The following is a 21,964-nucleotide window of genomic DNA, read 5'->3' as shown; positions in this document are numbered from 1 at the left end:
TGCTCTCTTCCAACTGAACATGGAGTTTTACGAAACAACAACACATTTGTTCCAATGGTTGTGTTACCCTTTGCATCGAAAGGGCAGCACTTTCAAGAAGTAGCTCTGTATTTATCTAATGTTTGTTTGCTTTTGAATGGCCTTAAAAGGGCAAAAATGTAGCGCAATTTCGTCATTGCAAATTATATTAAAAGGCATCTGGCAGGATTAAATTCAGCCACAATCACAAATATATTCTGATAAATATATATTTTAAACAACTGCATTTTTACAAATGTAATATAATCGCCAAGCCCATTCAAATAATTAGGGACTGACTCCGGGAGAATGATGTAGTATCGAGTCACTTTCATGGCGTATAGGCATACATCCACACAAACACCACACACTGAACAAATTGTCCTTCTCTCGCGAGATAATATAAATGCTAAGGTTTTCCTCATGCCAATTGACTCATTTACGTTGTCATACAGCCAGATTAATAGAATAAATGATATGTTCCTTGGAAACACAGAATGATCAAGCTATTGAGTAACAGAAGATCAAGACCATTGACGCCATTTTACCAGTAGGTATAGTAACATTGTCATCTTTCATGTTCAACAAACACCAATCACATGTGACAACAGGAAACACAGCAGGTCAAAGCAAGCTTACTGTAAGTCCAGGAATGTCTTCCATATCGCTAGAAACGAAAGACAGCATCCCTGGTGGGCTCAAATCACCAATTTTTAAATTAAGAGTCTAAACGCGCCAACAAATTGCACCAAAGAGACTTGTGGTTATACTGACCCGCACACCTCAGCAGGCCATAGTATCGTGGAAGCTCACCACAGTCAGGAAGGGTCAGTCCATCTCTCACGATCTGAAAAATGTCATCCCTGGGTGGTGTCGAAGTACCAAACGTGAGATTGACAGTCAACCAAAACTAACTGTTTGATTGCACTTGAGACTTGTTGTTGGCATTGACCCTCAGCATGCCAAATTAACTGTGGAATTCATTGGAGGTCCAGGATGTCACTCCACATCATGAGCACAACCCACTGTCGTCCCTGGGTGGGGCTCGAAACCACCAACCTTTAGATTAACAGTCTAACAGCGCTCCAACAATTGCGCACAGAGACTTGTGGTGTATAATGACCCTGACGCTTGATCGCTGGCTGTCCGGCTCTCTTTTCCAGCTGAACATGGGAGTTTACGAACAACACACATTGTTCCAATGGTTGTGTTACCTGCATCGAAAGTGCAGCCAACCTTTTTAAGTAAGTAGCCCTGTTTAATCTAATGTTGTTTGCTTTTGAATGGCCTTAAAAAGGGCAAAATGTAGCGCAATGTTCGTCAGTCAACATTATATTAACGGCATCTGGCAGGATTAACTTCAGCCACAATCACACAATATATTCGATATATATATTTTTAACAACAATGCTTTTACAAATGTAATATATAATCGCCAAGCCATTCAAATATAGGAGGGGACTGACTCCGGAGTGATGATGTAGTAGCGAGTCACTTTCATGGCGTATAGGCAATACATATACCACACAAACACCACACACTGACCAACATGTCATGCTCGCGAGATAAATATAAATGCTAAGGTTTTTCATGCCAGATTGACTCATTTACGTTGTCATACTAGCCAGATTAATAAGAATAAATGATATGTTCCTTGGAGAACACAGAATGATCAAGCTATTGAGTACAGAAGATCAGAGACCATTCAGCCATTTTACCATAGGTATAGTAACTTGTCACATCTTTCATGTTCACCACACAGACAATCACATGTGACAACAGGAAACGACAGCAGGTCAAAATCAAGCTTACTGTAAGTCCAGGAGGTCTTCCATATCGCTAGAAACGGAAGACAGCATCCCTGGGTGGGCTCAAATCACCAATTTTTAAATTAAGAGTCTAACGCGCCAACAAATTGCACCAAAGAGACTTGTGGTTCTACGACCCTCAGGAGGCCATCGCTCGTGGAAGCCTCACAACAAGTCGGGACGGTCCGTTCACATCTCTACTCTGAAAAATGTTCATCCCTGGTGGTGTCGAGTACCAAACTTGAGATTGACAGTCAAAGACAGAGCTAACTGTTTGATTGCACTTGAGAGGCTTGTGTTGGCATTGACCTCAGCAGGCAAAAGAACTGGGAATTTCATTAGAGGGTCCAGGATGTCACATCCACATCATTGGACACTACACACTGTCGTCCCTGGGTGGGCTCGAACCACCAACCTTTAGATTAACAGTCTAACGCGGCTAAAACCAATTGAGCCACAGAGACTTATGTGGTGTATGACCCTGACGCTTGATCACTGGCCGTCCGTGCTCCTCTTCCAACTGAACATGAGTTTACGAACAAACAACACATTGTTCCAATGGTTGTGTACCTTGCATCGAAAGTGCAGCAACATTTTCAAGGAAGTAGCCTCTGTAGTTATCTAATGTTTGTTTGCTTTTTGAATGGCCTTAAAAGGGCAAAATGTAGCGCAATGTTCGTCAGTGCAACATTATATTAAAAGGCATCTGGCAGGATTAAATTCAGCCACAATCACAAATATATTCTGATAAATATATATTTTAAACAACTGCATTTTTACAAATGTAATATATAATCGCCAAGCCCATTCAAAATAATTAGGGGACTGACTCCGGAGGATGATGTAGTAGCGAGTCACTTTCATGGCGTATAGGCATACATATACACACAAACACACACACACTGAACCAACATTGTCCTTCTCGCGAGATAAATATAAATGCTAAGGTTTTTCATGCCAGATTGACATCATTTACATTGTCATACTAGCCAGATTAATAAGAATAAATGATATGTTCCTTGGAGAACACAGAATGATCAAGCTATTGAGTAACAGAAGATCAGAGACCATTGACAGCCATTTTACCAGTAGGTATAGTAACTTGTCATCTTTCATGTTCAACAACACACCAATCACATGTGACAACAGGAAACACAGCAGGTCAAAAGCAAGCTTACTGTAAGTCCAGGAAGGTCTTCCATATCGCTAGAAACGGAAAGACAGCATCCCTGGGTGGGCTCAAATCACCAATTTTTAAATTAAGAGTCTAACGCGCCAACAAATTGCACCAAAGAGACTTGTGGTTATACTGACCCTCAGCAGGCCATAGTCTCGTGGAAGCTCACAACAAGTCAGGAAGGGTCAGTTCACATCTCTACGATCTGAAAAATGTCATCCCTGGGTGGTGTCGAAGCACCAAACTTGAGATTGACAGTCAAACAAGCTAACTGTTTGATTGCACTTGAGAGGCTTGTGTTGGCATTGACCCTCAGCAGGCCAAAAGAACTGGGAATTTCATTAGAGGTCCAGGATGTCACATCCACATCATGGAGCACAACACACTGTCGTCCCTGGGTGGGCTCGAACCACCAACCTTTAGATTAACAGTCTAACGCGCTAACCAATTGCGCCACAGAGACTTATGGTGTGTATGACCCTGACGCTTGATCACTGGCCGTCCGTGCTCTCTTCCAACTGAACATGGAGTTTACGAAACAACAACACATTGTTCCAATGGTTGTGTTACCTTGCATCGAAAGTGCAGCAACATTTTCAAGGAAGTAGCTCTGTAGTTATCTAATGTTTGTTTGCTTTTTGAATGGCCTTAAAAGGGCAAAAATGTAGCGCAATGTTCGTCAGTGCAACATTATATTAAAAGGCATCTGGCAGGATTAAATTCAGCCACAATCACAAATATATTCTGATAAATATATATTTTAAACAACTGCATTTTTACAAATGTAATATATAATCGCCAAGCCCATTCAAAATAATTAGGGGACTGACTCTGGAGGATGATGTAGTAGCGAGTCACTTTCATGGCGTATAGGCATACATATACACACAAACACACACACACTGAACCAACATTGTCCTTCTCGCGAGATAAATATAAATGCTAAGGTTTTTCATGCCAGATTGACATCATTTACATTGTCATACTAGCCAGATTAATAAGAATAAATGATATGTTCCTTGGAGAACACAGAATGATCAAGCTATTGAGTAACAGAAGATCAGAGACCATTGACAGCCATTTTACCAGTAGGTATAGTAACTTGTCATCTTTCATGTTCAACAACACACCAATCACATGTGACAACAGGAAACACAGCAGGTCAAAAGCAAGCTTACTGTAAGTCCAGGAAGGTCTTCCATATCGCTAGAAACGGAAAGACAGCATCCCTGGGTGGGCTCAAATCACCAATTTTTAAATTAAAAGTCTAACGCGCCAACAAATTGCACAAAAGAGACTTGTGGTTATACTGACCCTCAGCTGGCCATAGTCTCGTGGAAGCTCACAACAAGTCAGGAAGGGTCAGTTCACATCTCTACGATCTGAAAAATGTCATCCCTGGGTGGTGTCGAAGCACCAAACTTGAGATTGACAGTCAAACAAGCTAACTGTTTGATTGCACTTGAGAGGCTTGTGTTGGCATTGACCCTCAGCAGGCCAAAAGAACTGGGAATTTCATTAGAGGTCCAGGATGTCACATCCACATCATGGAGCACAACACACTGTCGTCCCTGGGTGGGCTCGAACCACCAACCTTTAGATTAACAGTCTAACGCGCTAACCAATTGCGCCACAGAGACTTATAGTGTGTATGACCCTGACGCTTGATCGCTGGCCGTCCGTGCTCTCTTCCAACTGAACATGGAGTTTACGAAACAACAACACATTGTTCCAATGGTTGTGTTACCTTGCATCGAAAGTGCAGCAACATTTTCAAGGAAGTAGCTCTGTAGTTATCTAATGTTTGTTTGCTTTTTGAATGGCCTTAAAAGGGCAAAAATGTAGCGCAATGTTCGTCAGTGCAACATTATATTAAAAGGCATCTGGCAGGATTAAATTCAGCCACAATCACAAATATATTCCGATAAATATATATTTTAAACAACTGCATTTTTACAAATGTAATATATAATCGCCAAGCCCATTCAAAATAATTAGGGGACTGACTCTGGAGGATGATGTAGTAGCGAGTCACTTTCATGGCGTATAGGCATACATATACACACAAACACACACACACTGAACCAACATTGTCCTTCTCGCGAGATAAATATAAATGCTAAGGTTTTTCATGCCAGATTGACATCATTTACATTGTCATACTAGCCAGATTAATAAGAATAAATGATATGTTCCTTGGAGAACACAGAATGATCAAGCTATTGAGTAACAGAAGATCAGAGACCATTGACAGCCATTTTACCAGTAGGTATAGTAACTTGTCATCTTTCATGTTCAACAACACACCAATCACATGTGACAACAGGAAACACAGCAGGTCAAAAGCAAGCTTACTGTAAGTCCAGGAAGGTCTTCCATATCGCTAGAAACGGAAAGACAGCATCCCTGGGTGGGCTCAAATCACCAATTTTTAAATTAAGAGTCTAACGCGCCAACAAATTGCACCAAAGAGACTTGTGGTTATACTGACCCTCAGCAGGCCATAGTCTCGTGGAAGCTCACAACAAGTCAGGAAGGGTCAGTTCACATCTCTACGATCTGAAAAATGTCATCCCTGGGTGGTGTCGAAGTACCAAACTTGAGATTGACAGTCAAACAAGCTAACTGTTTGATTGCACTTGAGAGGCTTGTGTTGGCATTGACCCTCAGCAGGCCAAAAGAACTGGGAATTTCATTAGAGGTCCAGGATGTCACATCCACATCAAGGAGCACAACACACTGTCGTCCCTGGGTGGGCTCGAACCACCAACCTTTAGATTAACAGTCTAACGCGCTAACCAATTGCGCCACAGAGACTTATAGTGTTTATGACCCTGACGCTTGATCGCTGGCCGTCCGTGCTCTCTTCCAGCTGAACATGGAGTTTACGAAACAACAACACATTGTTCCAATGGTTGTGTTACCTTGCATCGAAAGTGCAGCAACATTTTAAGGAAGTAGCCCTGTAGTTATCTAATGTTTGTTTGCTTTTTGAATGGCCTTAAAAGGGCAAAAATGTAGCGCAATGTTCGTCAGTGCAACATTATATTAAAAGGCATCTGGCAGGATTAAATTCAGCCACAATCACAAATATATTCTGATAAATATATATTTTAAACAACTGCATTTTTACAAATGTAATATATAATCGCCAAGCCCATTCAAAATAATTAGGGGACTGACTCCGGAGGATGATGTAGTAGCGAGTCACTTTCATGGCGTATAGGCATACATATACACACAAACACACACACACTGAACCAACATTGTCCTTCTCGCGAGATAAATATAAATGCTAAGGTTTTTCATGCCAGATTGACATCATTTACATTGTCATACTAGCCAGATTAATAAGAATAAATGATATGTTCCTTGGAGAACACAGAATGATCAAGCTATTGAGTAACAGAAGATCAGAGACCATTGACAGCCATTTTACCAGTAGGTATAGTAACTTGTCATCTTTCATGTTCAACAACACACCAATCACATGTGACAACAGGAAACACAGCAGGTCAAAAGCAAGCTTACTGTAAGTCCAGGAAGGTCTTCCATATCGCTAGAAACGGAAAGACAGCATCCCTGGGTGGGCTCAAATCACCAATTTTTAAATTAAGAGTCTAACGCGCCAACAAATTGCACCAAAGAGACTTGTGGTTATACTGACCCTCAGCTGGCCATAGTCTCGTGGAAGCTCACAACAAGTCAGGAAGGGTCAGTTCACATCTCTACGATCTGAAAAATGTCATCCCTGGGTGGTGTCGAAGCACCAAACTTGAGATTGACAGTCAAACAAGCTAACTGTTTGATTGCACTTGAGAGGCTTGTGTTGGCATTGACCCTCAGCAGGCCAAAAGAACTGGGAATTTCATTAGAGGTCCAGGATGTCACATCCACATCATGGAGCACAACACACTGTCGTCCCTGGGTGGGCTCGAACCACCAACCTTTAGATTAACAGTCTAACGCGCTAACCAATTGCGCCACAGAGACTTATAGTGTGTATGACCCTGACGCTTGATCACTGGCCGTCCGTGCTCTCTTCCAACTGAACATGGAGTTTACGAAACAACAACACATTGTTCCAATGGTTGTGTTACCTTGCATCGAAAGTGCAGCAACATTTTCAAGGAAGTAGCTCTGTAGTTATCTAATGTTTGTTTGCTTTTTGAATGGCCTTAAAAGGGCAAAAATGTAGCGCAATGTTCGTCAGTGCAACATTATATTAAAAGGCATCTGGCAGGATTAAATTCAGCCACAATCACAAATATATTCCGATAAATATATATTTTAAACAACTGCATTTTTACAAATGTAATATATAATCGCCAAGCCCATTCAAAATAATTAGGGGACTGACTCTGGAGGATGATGTAGTAGCGAGTCACTTTCATGGCGTATAGGCATACATATACACACAAACACACACACACTGAACCAACATTGTCCTTCTCGCGAGATAAATATAAATGCTAAGGTTTTTCATGCCAGATTGACATCATTTACATTGTCATACTAGCCAGATTAATAAGAATAAATGATATGTTCCTTGGAGAACACAGAATGATCAAGCTATTGAGTAACAGAAGATCAGAGACCATTGACAGCCATTTTACCAGTAGGTATAGTAACTTGTCATCTTTCATGTTCAACAACACACCAATCACATGTGACAACAGGAAACACAGCAGGTCAAAAGCAAGCTTACTGTAAGTCCAGGAAGGTCTTCCATATCGCTAGAAACGGAAAGACAGCATCCCTGGGTGGGCTCAAATCACCAATTTTTAAATTAAGAGTCTAACGCGCCAACAAATTGCACCAAAGAGACTTGTGGTTATACTGACCCTCAGCAGGCCATAGTCTCGTGGAAGCTCACAACAAGTCAGGAAGGGTCAGTTCACATCTCTACGATCTGAAAAATGTCATCCCTGGGTGGTGTCGAAGTACCAAACTTGAGATTGACAGTCAAACAAGCTAACTGTTTGATTGCACTTGAGAGGCTTGTGTTGGCATTGACCCTCAGCAGGCCAAAAGAACTGGGAATTTCATTAGAGGTCCAGGATGTCACATCCACATCATGGAGCACAACACACTGTCGTCCCTGGGTGGGCTCGAACCACCAACCTTTAGATTAACAGTCTAACGCGCTAACCAATTGCGCCACAGAGACTTATAGTGTTTATGACCCTGACGCTTGATCGCTGGCCGTCCGTGCTCTCTTCCAGCTGAACATGGAGTTTACGAAACAACAACACATTGTTCCAATGGTTGTGTTACCTTGCATCGAAAGTGCAGCAACATTTTTAAGGAAGTAGCCCTGTAGTTATCTAATGTTTGTTTGCTTTTTGAATGGCCTTAAAAGGGCAAAAATGTAGCGCAATGTTCGTCAGTGCAACATTATATTAAAAGGCATCTGGCAGGATTAAATTCAGCCACAATCACAAATATATTCTGATAAATATATATTTTAAACAACTGCATTTTTACAAATGTAATATATAATCGCCAAGCCCATTCAAAATAATTAGGGGACTGACTCTGGAGGATGATGTAGTAGCGAGTCACTTTCATGGCGTATAGGCATACATATACACACAAACACACACACACTGAACCAACATTGTCCTTCTCGCGAGATAAATATAAATGCTAAGGTTTTTCATGCCAGATTGACATCATTTACATTGTCATACTAGCCAGATTAATAAGAATAAATGATATGTTCCTTGGAGAACACAGAATGATCAAGCTATTGAGTAACAGAAGATCAGAGACCATTGACAGCCATTTTACCAGTAGGTATAGTAACTTGTCATCTTTCATGTTCAACAACACACCAATCACATGTGACAACAGGAAACACAGCAGGTCAAAAGCAAGCTTACTGTAAGTCCAGGAAGGTCTTCCATATCGCTAGAAACGGAAAGACAGCATCCCTGGGTGGGCTCAAATCACCAATTTTTAAATTAAGAGTCTAACGCGCCAACAAATTGCACCAAAGAGACTTGTGGTTATACTGACCCTCAGCAGGCCATAGTCTCGTGGAAGCTCACAACAAGTCAGGAAGGGTCAGTTCACATCTCTACGATCTGAAAAATGTCATCCCTGGGTGGTGTCGAAGTACCAAACTTGAGATTGACAGTCAAACAAGCTAACTGTTTGATTGCACTTGAGAGGCTTGTGTTGGCATTGACCCTCAGCAGGCCAAAAGAACTGGGAATTTCATTAGAGGTCCAGGATGTCACATCCACATCAAGGAGCACAACACACTGTCGTCCCTGGGTGGGCTCGAACCACCAACCTTTAGATTAACAGTCTAACGCGCTAACCAATTGCGCCACAGAGACTTATAGTGTTTATGACCCTGACGCTTGATCGCTGGCCGTCCGTGCTCTCTTCCAGCTGAACATGGAGTTTACGAAACAACAACACATTGTTCCAATGGTTGTGTTACCTTGCATCGAAAGTGCAGCAACATTTTTAAGGAAGTAGCCCTGTAGTTATCTAATGTTTGTTTGCTTTTTGAATGGCCTTAAAAGGGCAAAAATGTAGCGCAATGTTCGTCAGTGCAACATTATATTAAAAGGCATCTGGCAGGATTAAATTCAGCCACAATCACAAATATATTCTGATAAATATATATTTTAAACAACTGCATTTTTACAAATGTAATATATAATCGCCAAGCCCATTCAAAATAATTAGGGGACTGACTCCGGAGGATGATGTAGTAGCGAGTCACTTTCATGGCGTATAGGCATACATATACACACAAACACACACACACTGAACCAACATTGTCCTTCTCGCGAGATAAATATAAATGCTAAGGTTTTTCATGCCAGATTGACATCATTTACATTGTCATACTAGCCAGATTAATAAGAATAAATGATATGTTCCTTGGAGAACACAGAATGATCAAGCTATTGAGTAACAGAAGATCAGAGACCATTGACAGCCATTTTACCAGTAGGTATAGTAACTTGTCATCTTTCATGTTCAACAACACACCAATCACATGTGACAACAGGAAACACAGCAGGTCAAAAGCAAGCTTACTGTAAGTCCAGGAAGGTCTTCCATATCGCTAGAAACGGAAAGACAGCATCCCTGGGTGGGCTCAAATCACCAATTTTTAAATTAAGAGTCTAACGCGCCAACAAATTGCACCAAAGAGACTTGTGGTTATACTGACCCTCAGCAGGCCATAGTCTCGTGGAAGCTCACAACAAGTCAGGAAGGGTCAGTTCACATCTCTACGATCTGAAAAATGTCATCCCTGGGTGGTGTCGAAGCACCAAACTTGAGATTGACAGTCAAACAAGCTAACTGTTTGATTGCACTTGAGAGGCTTGTGTTGGCATTGACCCTCAGCAGGCCAAAAGAACTGGGAATTTCATTAGAGGTCCAGGATGTCACATCCACATCATGGAGCACAACACACTGTCGTCCCTGGGTGGGCTCGAACCACCAACCTTTAGATTAACAGTCTAACGCGCTAACCAATTGCGCCACAGAGACTTATAGTGTTTATGACCCTGACGCTTGATCGCTGGCCGTCCGTGCTCTCTTCCAGCTGAACATGGAGTTTACGAAACAACAACACATTGTTCCAATGGTTGTGTTACCTTGCATCGAAAGTGCAGCAACATTTTTAAGGAAGTAGCCCTGTAGTTATCTAATGTTTGTTTGCTTTTTGAATGGCCTTAAAAGGGCAAAAATGTAGCGCAATGTTCGTCAGTGCAACATTATATTAAAAGGCATCTGGCAGGATTAAATTCAGCCACAATCACAAATATATTCTGATAAATATATATTTTAAACAACTGCATTTTTACAAATGTAATATATAATCGCCAAGCCCATTCAAAATAATTAGGGGACTGACTCTGGAGGATGATGTAGTAGCGAGTCACTTTCATGGCGTATAGGCATACATATACACACAAACACACACACACTGAACCAACATTGTCCTTCTCGCGAGATAAATATAAATGCTAAGGTTTTTCATGCCAGATTGACATCATTTACATTGTCATACTAGCCAGATTAATAAGAATAAATGATATGTTCCTTGGAGAACACAGAATGATCAAGCTATTGAGTAACAGAAGATCAGAGACCATTGACAGCCATTTTACCAGTAGGTATAGTAACTTGTCATCTTTCATGTTCAACAACACACCAATCACATGTGACAACAGGAAACACAGCAGGTCAAAAGCAAGCTTACTGTAAGTCCAGGAAGGTCTTCCATATCGCTAGAAACGGAAAGACAGCATCCCTGGGTGGGCTCAAATCACCAATTTTTAAATTAAGAGTCTAACGCGCCAACAAATTGCACCAAAGAGACTTGTGGTTATACTGACCCTCAGCAGGCCATAGTCTCGTGGAAGCTCACAACAAGTCAGGAAGGGTCAGTTCACATCTCTACGATCTGAAAAATGTCATCCCTGGGTGGTGTCGAAGTACCAAACTTGAGATTGACAGTCAAACAAGCTAACTGTTTGATTGCACTTGAGAGGCTTGTGTTGGCATTGACCCTCAGCAGGCCAAAAGAACTGGGAATTTCATTAGAGGTCCAGGATGTCACATCCACATCAAGGAGCACAACACACTGTCGTCCCTGGGTGGGCTCGAACCACCAACCTTTAGATTAACAGTCTAACGCGCTAACCAATTGCGCCACAGAGACTTATAGTGTTTATGACCCTGACGCTTGATCGCTGGCCGTCCGTGCTCTCTTCCAGCTGAACATGGAGTTTACGAAACAACAACACATTGTTCCAATGGTTGTGTTACCTTGCATCGAAAGTGCAGCAACATTTTTAAGGAAGTAGCCCTGTAGTTATCTAATGTTTGTTTGCTTTTTGAATGGCCTTAAAAGGGCAAAAATGTAGCGCAATGTTCGTCAGTGCAACATTATATTAAAAGGCATCTGGCAGGATTAAATTCAGCCACAATCACAAATATATTCTGATAAATATATATTTTAAACAACTGCATTTTTACAAATGTAATATATAATCGCCAAGCCCATTCAAAATAATTAGGGGACTGACTCCGGAGGATGATGTAGTAGCGAGTCACTTTCATGGCGTATAGGCATACATATACACACAAACACACACACACTGAACCAACATTGTCCTTCTCGCGAGATAAATATAAATGCTAAGGTTTTTGATGCCAGATTGACATCATTTACATTGTCATACTAGCCAGATTAATAAGAATAAATGATATGTTCCTTGGAGAACACAGAATGATCAAGCTATTGAGTAACAGAAGATCAGAGACCATTGACAGCCATTTTACCAGTAGGTATAGTAACTTGTCATCTTTCATGTTCAACAACACACCAATCACATGTGACAACAGGAAACACAGCAGGTCAAAAGCAAGCTTACTGTAAGTCCAGGAAGGTCTTCCATATCGCTAGAAACGGAAAGACAGCATCCCTGGGTGGGCTCAAATCACCAATTTTTAAATTAAGAGTCTAACGCGCCAACAAATTGCACCAAAGAGACTTGTGGTTATACTGACCCTCAGCAGGCCATAGTCTCGTGGAAGCTCACAACAAGTCAGGAAGGGTCAGTTCACATCTCTACGATCTGAAAAATGTCATCCCTGGGTGGTGTCGAAGTACCAAACTTGAGATTGACAGTCAAACAAGCTAACTGTTTGATTGCACTTGAGAGGCTTGTGTTGGCATTGACCCTCAGCAGGCCAAAAGAACTGGGAATTTCATTAGAGGTCCAGGATGTCACATCCACATCATGGAGCACAACACACTGTCGTCCCTGGGTGGGCTCGAACCACCAACCTTTAGATTAACAGTCTAACGCGCTAACCAATTGCGCCACAGAGACTTATGGTGTGTATGACCCTGACGCTTGATCACTGGCCGTCCGTGCTCTCTTCCAACTGAACATGGAGTTTACGAAACAACAACACATTGTTCCAATGGTTGTGTTACCTTGCATCGAAAGTGCAGCAACATTTTCAAGGAAGTAGCTCTGTAGTTATCTAATGTTTGTTTGCTTTTTGAATGGCCTTAAAAGGGCAAAAATGTAGCGCAATGTTCGTCAGTGCAACATTATATTAAAAGGCATCTGGCAGGATTAAATTCAGCCACAATCACAAATATATTCCGATAAATATATATTTTAAACAACTGCATTTTTACAAATGTAATATATAATCGCCAAGCCCATTCAAAATAATTAGGGGACTGACTCTGGAGGATGATGTAGTAGCGAGTCACTTTCATGGCGTATAGGCATACATATACACACAAACACACACACACTGAACCAACATTGTCCTTCTCGCGAGATAAATATAAATGCTAAGGTTTTTCATGCCAGATTGACATCATTTACATTGTCATACTAGCCAGATTAATAAGAATAAATGATATGTTCCTTGGAGAACACAGAATGATCAAGCTATTGAGTAACAGAAGATCAGAGACCATTGACAGCCATTTTACCAGTAGGTATAGTAACTTGTCATCTTTCATGTTCAACAACACACCAATCACATGTGACAACAGGAAACACAGCAGGTCAAAAGCAAGCTTACTGTAAGTCCAGGAAGGTCTTCCATATCGCTAGAAACGGAAAGACAGCATCCCTGGGTGGGCTCAAATCACCAATTTTTAAATTAAGAGTCTAACGCGCCAACAAATTGCACCAAAGAGACTTGTGGTTATACTGACCCTCAGCAGGCCATAGTCTCGTGGAAGCTCACAACAAGTCAGGAAGGGTCAGTTCACATCTCTACGATCTGAAAAATGTCATCCCTGGGTGGTGTCGAAGTACCAAACTTGAGATTGACAGTCAAACAAGCTAACTGTTTGATTGCACTTGAGAGGCTTGTGTTGGCATTGACCCTCAGCAGGCCAAAAGAACTGGGAATTTCATTAGAGGTCCAGGATGTCACATCCACATCAAGGAGCACAACACACTGTCGTCCCTGGGTGGGCTCGAACCACCAACCTTTAGATTAACAGTCTAACGCGCTAACCAATTGCGCCACAGAGACTTATAGTGTTTATGACCCTGACGCTTGATCGCTGGCCGTCCGTGCTCTCTTCCAGCTGAACATGGAGTTTACGAAACAACAACACATTGTTCCAATGGTTGTGTTACCTTGCATCGAAAGTGCAGCAACATTTTTAAGGAAGTAGCCCTGTAGTTATCTAATGTTTGTTTGCTTTTTGAATGGCCTTAAAAGGGCAAAAATGTAGCGCAATGTTCGTCAGTGCAACATTATATTAAAAGGCATCTGGCAGGATTAAATTCAGCCACAATCACAAATATATTCTGATAAATATATATTTTAAACAACTGCATTTTTACAAATGTAATATATAATCGCCAAGCCCATTCAAAATAATTAGGGGACTGACTCCGGAGGATGATGTAGTAGTGAGTCACTTTCATGGCGTATAGGCATACATATACACACAAACACACACACACTGAACCAACATTGTCCTTCTCGCGAGATAAATATAAATGCTAAGGTTTTTGATGCCAGATTGACATCATTTACATTGTCATACTAGCCAGATTAATAAGAATAAATGATATGTTCCTTGGAGAACACAGAATGATCAAGCTATTGAGTAACAGAAGATCAGAGACCATTGACAGCCATTTTACCAGTAGGTATAGTAACTTGTCATCTTTCATGTTCAACAACACACCAATCACATGTGACAACAGGAAACACAGCAGGTCAAAAGCAAGCTTACTGTAAGTCCAGGAAGGTCTTCCATATCGCTAGAAACGGAAAGACAGCATCCCTGGGTGGGCTCAAATCACCAATTTTTAAATTAAGAGTCTAACGCGCCAACAAATTGCACCAAAGAGACTTGTGGTTATACTGACCCTCAGCAGGCCATAGTCTCGTGGAAGCTCACAACAAGTCAGGAAGGGTCAGTTCACATCTCTACGATCTGAAAAATGTCATCCCTGGGTGGTGTCGAAGTACCAAACTTGAGATTGACAGTCAAACAAGCTAACTGTTTGATTGCACTTGAGAGGCTTGTGTTGGCATTGACCCTCAGCAGGCCAAAAGAACTGGGAATTTCATTAGAGGTCCAGGATGTCACATCCACATCAAGGAGCACAACACACTGTCGTCCCTGGGTGGGCTCGAACCACCAACCTTTAGATTAACAGTCTAACGCGCTAACCAATTGCGCCACAGAGACTTATAGTGTTTATGACCCTGACGCTTGATCGCTGGCCGTCCGTGCTCTCTTCCAGCTGAACATGGAGTTTACGAAACAACAACACATTGTTCCAATGGTTGTGTTACCTTGCATCGAAAGTGCAGCAACATTTTTAAGGAAGTAGCCCTGTAGTTATCTAATGTTTGTTTGCTTTTTGAATGGCCTTAAAAGGGCAAAAATGTAGCGCAATGTTCGTCAGTGCAACATTATATTAAAAGGCATCTGGCAGGATTAAATTCAGCCACAATCACAAATATATTCTGATAAATATATATTTTAAACAACTGCATTTTTACAAATGTAATATATAATCGCCAAGCCCATTCAAAATAATTAGGGGACTGACTCCGGAGGATGATGTAGTAGTGAGTCACTTTCATGGCGTATAGGCATACATATACACACAAACACACACACACTGAACCAACATTGTCCTTCTCGCGAGATAAATATAAATGCTAAGGTTTTTGATGCCAGATTGACATCATTTACATTGTCATACTAGCCAGATTAATAAGAATAAATGATATGTTCCTTGGAGAACACAGAATGATCAAGCTATTGAGTAACAGAAGATCAGAGACCATTGACAGCCATTTTACCAGTAGGTATAGTAACTTGTCATCTTTCATGTTCAACAACACACCAATCACATGTGACAACAGGAAACACAGCAGGTCAAAAGCAAGCTTACTGTAAGTCCAGGAAGGTCTTCCATATCGCTAGAAACGGAAAGACAGCATCCCTGGGTGGGCTCAAATCACCAATTTTTAAATTAAGAGTCTAACGCGCCAACAAATTGCACCAAAGAGACTTGTGGTTATACTGACCCTCAGCAGGCCATAGTCTCGTGGAAGCTCACAACAAGTCAGGAAGGGTCAGTTCACATCTCTACGATCTGAAAAATGTCATCCCTGGGTGGTGTCGAAGTACCAAACTTGAGATTGACAGTCAAACAAGCTAACTGTTTGATTGCACTTGAGAGGCTTGTGTTGGCATTGACCCTCAGCAGGCCAAAAGAACTGGGAATTTCATTAGAGGTCCAGGATGTCACATCCACATCAAGGAGCACAACACACTGTCGTCCCTGGGTGGGCTCGAACCACCAACCTTTAGATTAACAGTCTAACGCGCTAACCAATTGCGCCACAGAGACTTATAGTGTTTATGACCCTGACGCTTGATCGCTGGCCGTCCGTGCTCTCTTCCAGCTGAACATGGAGTTTACGAAACAACAACACATTGTTCCAATGGTTGTGTTACCTTGCATCGAAAGTGCAGCAACATTTTTAAGGAAGTAGCCCTGTAGTTATCTAATGTTTGTTTGCTTTTTGAATGGCCTTAAAAGGGCAAAAATGTAGCGCAATGTTCGTCAGTGCAACATTATATTAAAAGGCATCTGGCAGGATTAAATTCAGCCACAATCACAAATATATTCTGATAAATATATATTTTAAACAACTGCATTTTTACAAATGTAATATATAATCGCCAAGCCCATTCAAAATAATTAGGGGACTGACTCCGGAGGATGATGTAGTAGTGAGTCACTTTCATGGCGTATAGGCATACATATACACACAAACACACACACACTGAACCAACATTGTCCTTCTCGCGAGATAAATATAAATGCTAAGGTTTTTGATGCCAGATTGACATCATTTACATTGTCATACTAGCCAGATTAATAAGAATAAATGATATGTTCCTTGGAGAACACAGAATGATCAAGCTATTGAGTAACAGAAGATCAGAGACCATTGACAGCCATTTTACCAGTAGGTATAGTAACTTGTCATCTTTCATGTTCAACAACACACCAATCACATGTGACAACAGGAAACACAGCAGGTCAAAAGCAAGCTTACTGTAAGTCCAGGAAGGTCTTCCATATCGCTAGAAACGGAAAGACAGCATCCCTGGGTGGGCTCAAATCACCAATTTTTAAATTAAGAGTCTAACGCGGCAACAAATTGCACCAAAGAGACTTGTGGTTATACTGACCCTCAGCAGGCCATAGTCTCGTGGAAGCTCACAACAAGTCAGGAAGGGTCAGTTCACATCTCTACGATCTGAAAAATGTCATCCCTGGGTGGTGTCGAAGTACCAAACTTGAGATTGACAGTCAAACAAGCTAACTGTTTGATTGCACTTGAGAGGCTTGTTTTGGCATTGACCCTCAACAGGCCAAAAGAACTGGGAATTTCATTAGAGGTCCAGGATGTCACATCCACATCAAGGAGCACAACACACTGTCGTCCCTGGGTGGGCTCGAACCACCAACCTTTAGATTAACAGTCTAACGCGCTAACCAATTGCGCCACAGAGACTTATAGTGTTTATGACCCTGACGCTTGATCGCTGGCCGTCCGTGCTCTCTTCCAGCTGAACATGGAGTTTACGAAACAACAACACATTGTTCCAATGGTTGTGTTACCTTGCATCGAAAGTGCAGCAACATTTTTAAGGAAGTAGCCCTGTAGTTATCTAATGTTTGTTTGCTTTTTGAATGGCCTTAAAAGGGCAAAAATGTAGCGCAATGTTCGTCAGTGCAACATTATATTAAAAGGCATCTGGCAGGATTAAATTCAGCCACAATCACAAATATATTCTGATAAATATCAAATCAAATCAAATAAAATGTATTTATATAGCCCTTCGTACATCAGCTGATATCTCAAAGTGCTGTACAGAAACCCAGCCTAAAACCCCAAACAGCAAGCAATGCAGGTGTAGAAGCACGGTAGCTAGGAAAAACTCCCTAGAAAGGCCAATACCTAGGAAGAAACCTAGAGAGGAACCAGGCTATGTGGGGTGGCCAGTCCTCTTCTGGCTGTGCCGGGTGGAGATTATAACAGAACATGGTCAAGATGTTCAATGTTCATAAATGACCAGCATGGTCGAATAATAATAAGGCAGAACAGTTGAAACTAGAGCAGCAGCACAGTCAGGTGGAAGTTGAAACTGGAGCAGCAGCATGGCCAGGTAGACTGGGGACAGCAAGGAGTCATCATGTCAGGTAGTCCTGGGGCATGGTCCTAGGGCTCAGGTCAGTTGAAACTGGAACAGCAGCATGGCCAGGTGGACTGGGGACAGCAAGGAGTCATCATGTCAGGTAGTCCTGGGGCATGGTCCTAGGGCTCAGGTCCTCCGAGAGAGAGAAAGAAAGAGAGAAGGAGAGAATTAGAGAACGCACACTTAGATTCACACAGGACACCGAATAGGACAGGAGAAGTACTCCAGATATAACAAACTGACCCCAGCCCCCCGACACATAAACTACTGCAGCATAAATACTGGAGGCTGAGACAGGAGGGGTCAGGAGACACTGTGGCCCCATCCGAGGACACCCCCGGACAGGGCCAAACAGGAAGGATATAACCCCACCCACTTTGCCAAAGCACAGCCCCCACACCACTAGAGGGATATCTTCAACCACCAACCTACCATCCTGAGACAAGGCTGAGTATAGCCCACAAAGATCTCCGCCACGGCACAACCCAAGGGGGGGGGGGGGCGCCAACCCAGACAGGATGACCACAACAGTGAATCAACCCACTCAGGTGACGCACCCCCTCCAGGGACGGCATGAGAGAGCCCCAGCAAGCCAGTGACTCAGCCCCTGTAATAGGGTTAGAGGCAGAGAATCCCAGTGGAAAGAGGGGAACCGGCCAGGCAGAGACAGCAAGGGCGGTTCGTTGCTCCAGAGCCTTTCCGTTCACCTTCCCACTCCTGGGCCAGACTACACTCAATCATATGACCCACTGAAGAGATGAGTCTTCAGTAAAGACTTAAAGGTTGAGACCGAGTTTGCGTCTCTGACATGGGTAGGCAGACCGTTCCATAAAAATGGAGCTCTATAGGAGAAAGCCCTGCCTCCAGCTGTTTGCTTAGAAATTCTAGGGACAATTAGGAGGCCTGCGTCTTGTGACCGTAGCGTACGTATAGGTATGTACGGCAGGACCAAATCAGAGAGATAGGTAGGAGCAAGCCCATGTAATGCTTTGTAGGTTAGCAGTAAAACCTTGAAATCAGCCCTTGCTTTGACAGGAAGCCAGTGTAGAGAGGCTAGCACTGGAGTAATATGATCAAATTTTTTGGTTCTAGTCAGGATTCTAGCAGCCGTATTTAGCACTAACTGAAGTTTATTTAGTGCTTTATCCGGGTAGCCGGAAAATAGAGCATTGCAGTAGTCTAACCTAGAAGTGACAAAAGCATGGATTAATTTTTCTGCATCATTTTGGACAGAAAGTTTCTGATTTTTGCAATGTTACGTAGATGGAAAAAAGCTGTCCTCGAAATGGTCTTGATATGTTCTTCAAAAGAGAGATCAGGGTCCAGAGTAACGCCGAGGTCCTTCACAGTTTTATTTGAGACGACTGTACAACCATTAAGATTAATTGTCAGATTCAACAGAAGATCTCTTTGTTTCTTGGGACCTAGAACAAGCATCTCTGTTTTGTCCGAGTTTAATAGTAGAAAGTTTGCAGCCATCCACTTCCTTATGTCTGAAACACATGCTTCTAGCGAGGGCAATTTTGGGGCTTCACCATGTTTCATTGAAATGTACAGCTGTGTGTCATCCGCATAGCAGTGAAAGTTTACATTATGTTTTCGAATAACATCCCCAAGAGGTAAAATATATAGTGAAAACAATAGTGGTCCTAAAACGGAACCTTGAGGAACACCGAAATTTACAGTTGATTTGTCAGAGGACAAACCATTCACAGAGACAAACTGATATCTTTCCGACAGATAAGATCTAAACCAGGCCAGAACATGTCCGTGTAGACCAATTTGGGTTTCCAATCTCTCCAAAAGAATGTGGTGATCGATGGTATCAAAAGCAGCACTAAGGTCTAGGAGCACGAGGACAGATGCAGAGCCTCGGTCCGATGCCATTAAAATGTCATTTACCACCTTCACAAGTGCCGTCTCAGTGCTATGATGGGGTCTAAAACCAGACTGAAGCATTTCGTATACATTGTTTGTCTTCAGGAAGGCAGTGAGTTGCTGCGCAACAGCCTTCTCTAAAATTTTTGAGAGGAATGGAAGATTCGATATAGGCCGATAGTTTTTTATATTTTCTGGATCAAGGTTTGGCTTTTTCAAGAGAGGCTTTATTACTGCCACTTTTAGTGAGTTTGGTACACATCCAGTGGATAGAGAGCCGTTTATTATGTTCAACATAGGAGGGCCAAGCACAGGAAGCAGCTCTTTCAGTAGTTTAGTTGGAATAGGGTCCAGTATGCAGCTTGAAGGTTTAGAGGCCATGATTATTTTCATCATTGTGTCAAGAGATATAGTACTAAAACACTTGAGCGTCTCTCTTGATCCTAGGTCCTGGCAGAGTTGTGCAGACTCAGGACAACTGAGGTTTGGAGGAATACGCAGGTTTAAAGAGGAGTCCGTAATTTGCTTTCTAATAATCATAATCTTTTCCTCAAAGAAGTTCATGAATTTATCACTGCTAAAGTGAAAGTCATCCTCTCTTGGGGAATGCTGCTTTTTAGTTAGCTTTGCGACAGTATTAAAAAGGAATTTCGGATTGTTCTTATTTTCCTCAATTAAGTTAGAAAAATAGGATGATCGAGCAGCAGTAAGGGCTCTACGGTACTGCACGGTACCGTCCTTCCAAGCTAGTCGGAAGACTTCCAGTTTGGTGTGGCGCCATTTCCGTTCCAATTTTCTGGAAGCTTGCTTCAGAGCTCGGGTATTTTCTGTGTACCAGGGAGCTAGTTTCTTATGAGACATTTTTTTTGTTTTAGGGGTGCAACTGCATCTAGGGTATTGCGCAAGGTTAGATTGAGATCCTCAGTTAGGTGGTTAACTGATTTTTGTCCTCTGGCGTCCTTGGGTAGGCAGAGGGAGTCTGGAAGGGCATCAAGGAATCTTTGTGTTGTCTGTGAATTTATAGCACGACTTTTGATGTTCCTTGGTTGGGGTCTAAGCAGATTATTTGTTGCAATTGCAAACGTAATAAAATGGTGGTCCGATAGTCCAGGATTATGAGGAAAAACATTAAGATCCACCACATTTATTCCATGGGACAAAACTAGGTCCAGCGTATGACTGTGACAGTGAGTGGGTCCAGAGACATGTTGGACAAAACCCACTGAGTCGATGATGGCTCTGAAAGCCTTTTGGAGTGGGTCTGTGGACTTTTCCATGTGAATATTAAAGTCACCAAAGATTAGAATATTATCTGCTATGACTACAAGGTCCGATAGGAATTCAGGGGAACTCAGTGAGAAACGCTGTATATGGCCCAGGAGGCCTGTAAACAGTAGCTATAAAAGTGATTGAGTAGGCTGCATAGATTTCATGACTAGAAGCTCAAAAGACGAAATGTCATTTTTTTTTTTGTAAATTGAAATTTGCTATCGTAAATGTTAGCAACACCTCCGCCTTTGCGGGATGCACGGGGGATATGGTCACTAGTGTAGCCAGGAGGTGAGGCCTCATTTAAAACAGTAAATTCATCAGGCTTAAGCCATGTTTCAGTCAGGCCAATCACATCAAGATTATGATCAGTGATTAGTTCATTGACTATAATTGCCTTTGAAGTAAGGGATCTAACATTAAGTAGCCCTATTTTGAGATGTGAGGTATCATGATCTCTTTCAGTAATGACAGGAATGGAGGTGGTCTTTATCCTAGTGAGATTGCTAAGGCGAACACCGCCATGTTTAGTTTTGGCCCATA

General features: G+C 42.1%; 14 non-coding genes across 14 annotated transcripts; all 14 read right to left on the bottom strand.

Annotated features, from left to right (window-relative positions):
- Nucleotides 1–2,213: 2,213 nt before the first annotated feature.
- On the bottom strand, nucleotides 2,214–2,290 carry trnan-guu (transfer RNA asparagine (anticodon GUU)). The gene has a single exon. It is a non-coding gene; the product is annotated as a tRNA-Asn (tRNA).
- Nucleotides 2,291–3,392: 1,102 nt separating this feature from the next.
- On the bottom strand, nucleotides 3,393–3,466 carry trnan-guu (transfer RNA asparagine (anticodon GUU)). The gene has a single exon. It is a non-coding gene; the product is annotated as a tRNA-Asn (tRNA).
- A 1,103-nt stretch (nucleotides 3,467–4,569) lies between these two features.
- Nucleotides 4,570–4,643, bottom strand: trnan-guu (transfer RNA asparagine (anticodon GUU)). Its single transcript has one exon. It is a non-coding gene; the product is annotated as a tRNA-Asn (tRNA).
- A 1,103-nt stretch (nucleotides 4,644–5,746) lies between these two features.
- On the bottom strand, nucleotides 5,747–5,820 carry trnan-guu (transfer RNA asparagine (anticodon GUU)). Its single transcript has one exon. It is a non-coding gene; the product is annotated as a tRNA-Asn (tRNA).
- A 1,102-nt stretch (nucleotides 5,821–6,922) lies between these two features.
- trnan-guu (transfer RNA asparagine (anticodon GUU)) lies at nucleotides 6,923–6,996 on the bottom strand. The gene has a single exon. It is a non-coding gene; the product is annotated as a tRNA-Asn (tRNA).
- A 1,103-nt stretch (nucleotides 6,997–8,099) lies between these two features.
- On the bottom strand, nucleotides 8,100–8,173 carry trnan-guu (transfer RNA asparagine (anticodon GUU)). Its single transcript has one exon. It is a non-coding gene; the product is annotated as a tRNA-Asn (tRNA).
- Nucleotides 8,174–9,276: 1,103 nt separating this feature from the next.
- trnan-guu (transfer RNA asparagine (anticodon GUU)) lies at nucleotides 9,277–9,350 on the bottom strand. Its single transcript has one exon. It is a non-coding gene; the product is annotated as a tRNA-Asn (tRNA).
- A 1,103-nt stretch (nucleotides 9,351–10,453) lies between these two features.
- Nucleotides 10,454–10,527, bottom strand: trnan-guu (transfer RNA asparagine (anticodon GUU)). Its single transcript has one exon. It is a non-coding gene; the product is annotated as a tRNA-Asn (tRNA).
- A 1,103-nt stretch (nucleotides 10,528–11,630) lies between these two features.
- On the bottom strand, nucleotides 11,631–11,704 carry trnan-guu (transfer RNA asparagine (anticodon GUU)). Its single transcript has one exon. It is a non-coding gene; the product is annotated as a tRNA-Asn (tRNA).
- Nucleotides 11,705–12,807: 1,103 nt separating this feature from the next.
- Nucleotides 12,808–12,881, bottom strand: trnan-guu (transfer RNA asparagine (anticodon GUU)). The gene has a single exon. It is a non-coding gene; the product is annotated as a tRNA-Asn (tRNA).
- A 1,103-nt stretch (nucleotides 12,882–13,984) lies between these two features.
- On the bottom strand, nucleotides 13,985–14,058 carry trnan-guu (transfer RNA asparagine (anticodon GUU)). Its single transcript has one exon. It is a non-coding gene; the product is annotated as a tRNA-Asn (tRNA).
- Nucleotides 14,059–15,161: 1,103 nt separating this feature from the next.
- On the bottom strand, nucleotides 15,162–15,235 carry trnan-guu (transfer RNA asparagine (anticodon GUU)). The gene has a single exon. It is a non-coding gene; the product is annotated as a tRNA-Asn (tRNA).
- A 1,103-nt stretch (nucleotides 15,236–16,338) lies between these two features.
- trnan-guu (transfer RNA asparagine (anticodon GUU)) lies at nucleotides 16,339–16,412 on the bottom strand. The gene has a single exon. It is a non-coding gene; the product is annotated as a tRNA-Asn (tRNA).
- A 1,103-nt stretch (nucleotides 16,413–17,515) lies between these two features.
- Nucleotides 17,516–17,589, bottom strand: trnan-guu (transfer RNA asparagine (anticodon GUU)). The gene has a single exon. It is a non-coding gene; the product is annotated as a tRNA-Asn (tRNA).
- Nucleotides 17,590–21,964: the final 4,375 nt, after the last annotated feature.

This window comes from Oncorhynchus kisutch, unplaced genomic scaffold (assembly GCF_002021735.2).
Source record: "Oncorhynchus kisutch isolate 150728-3 unplaced genomic scaffold, Okis_V2 scaffold2915, whole genome shotgun sequence".
Lineage (NCBI taxonomy): Eukaryota > Metazoa > Chordata > Actinopteri > Salmoniformes > Salmonidae > Oncorhynchus > Oncorhynchus kisutch.
Note: the sequence above shows the minus strand (reverse complement) of the source record. Positions and strands in the feature narration are given on the sequence as shown.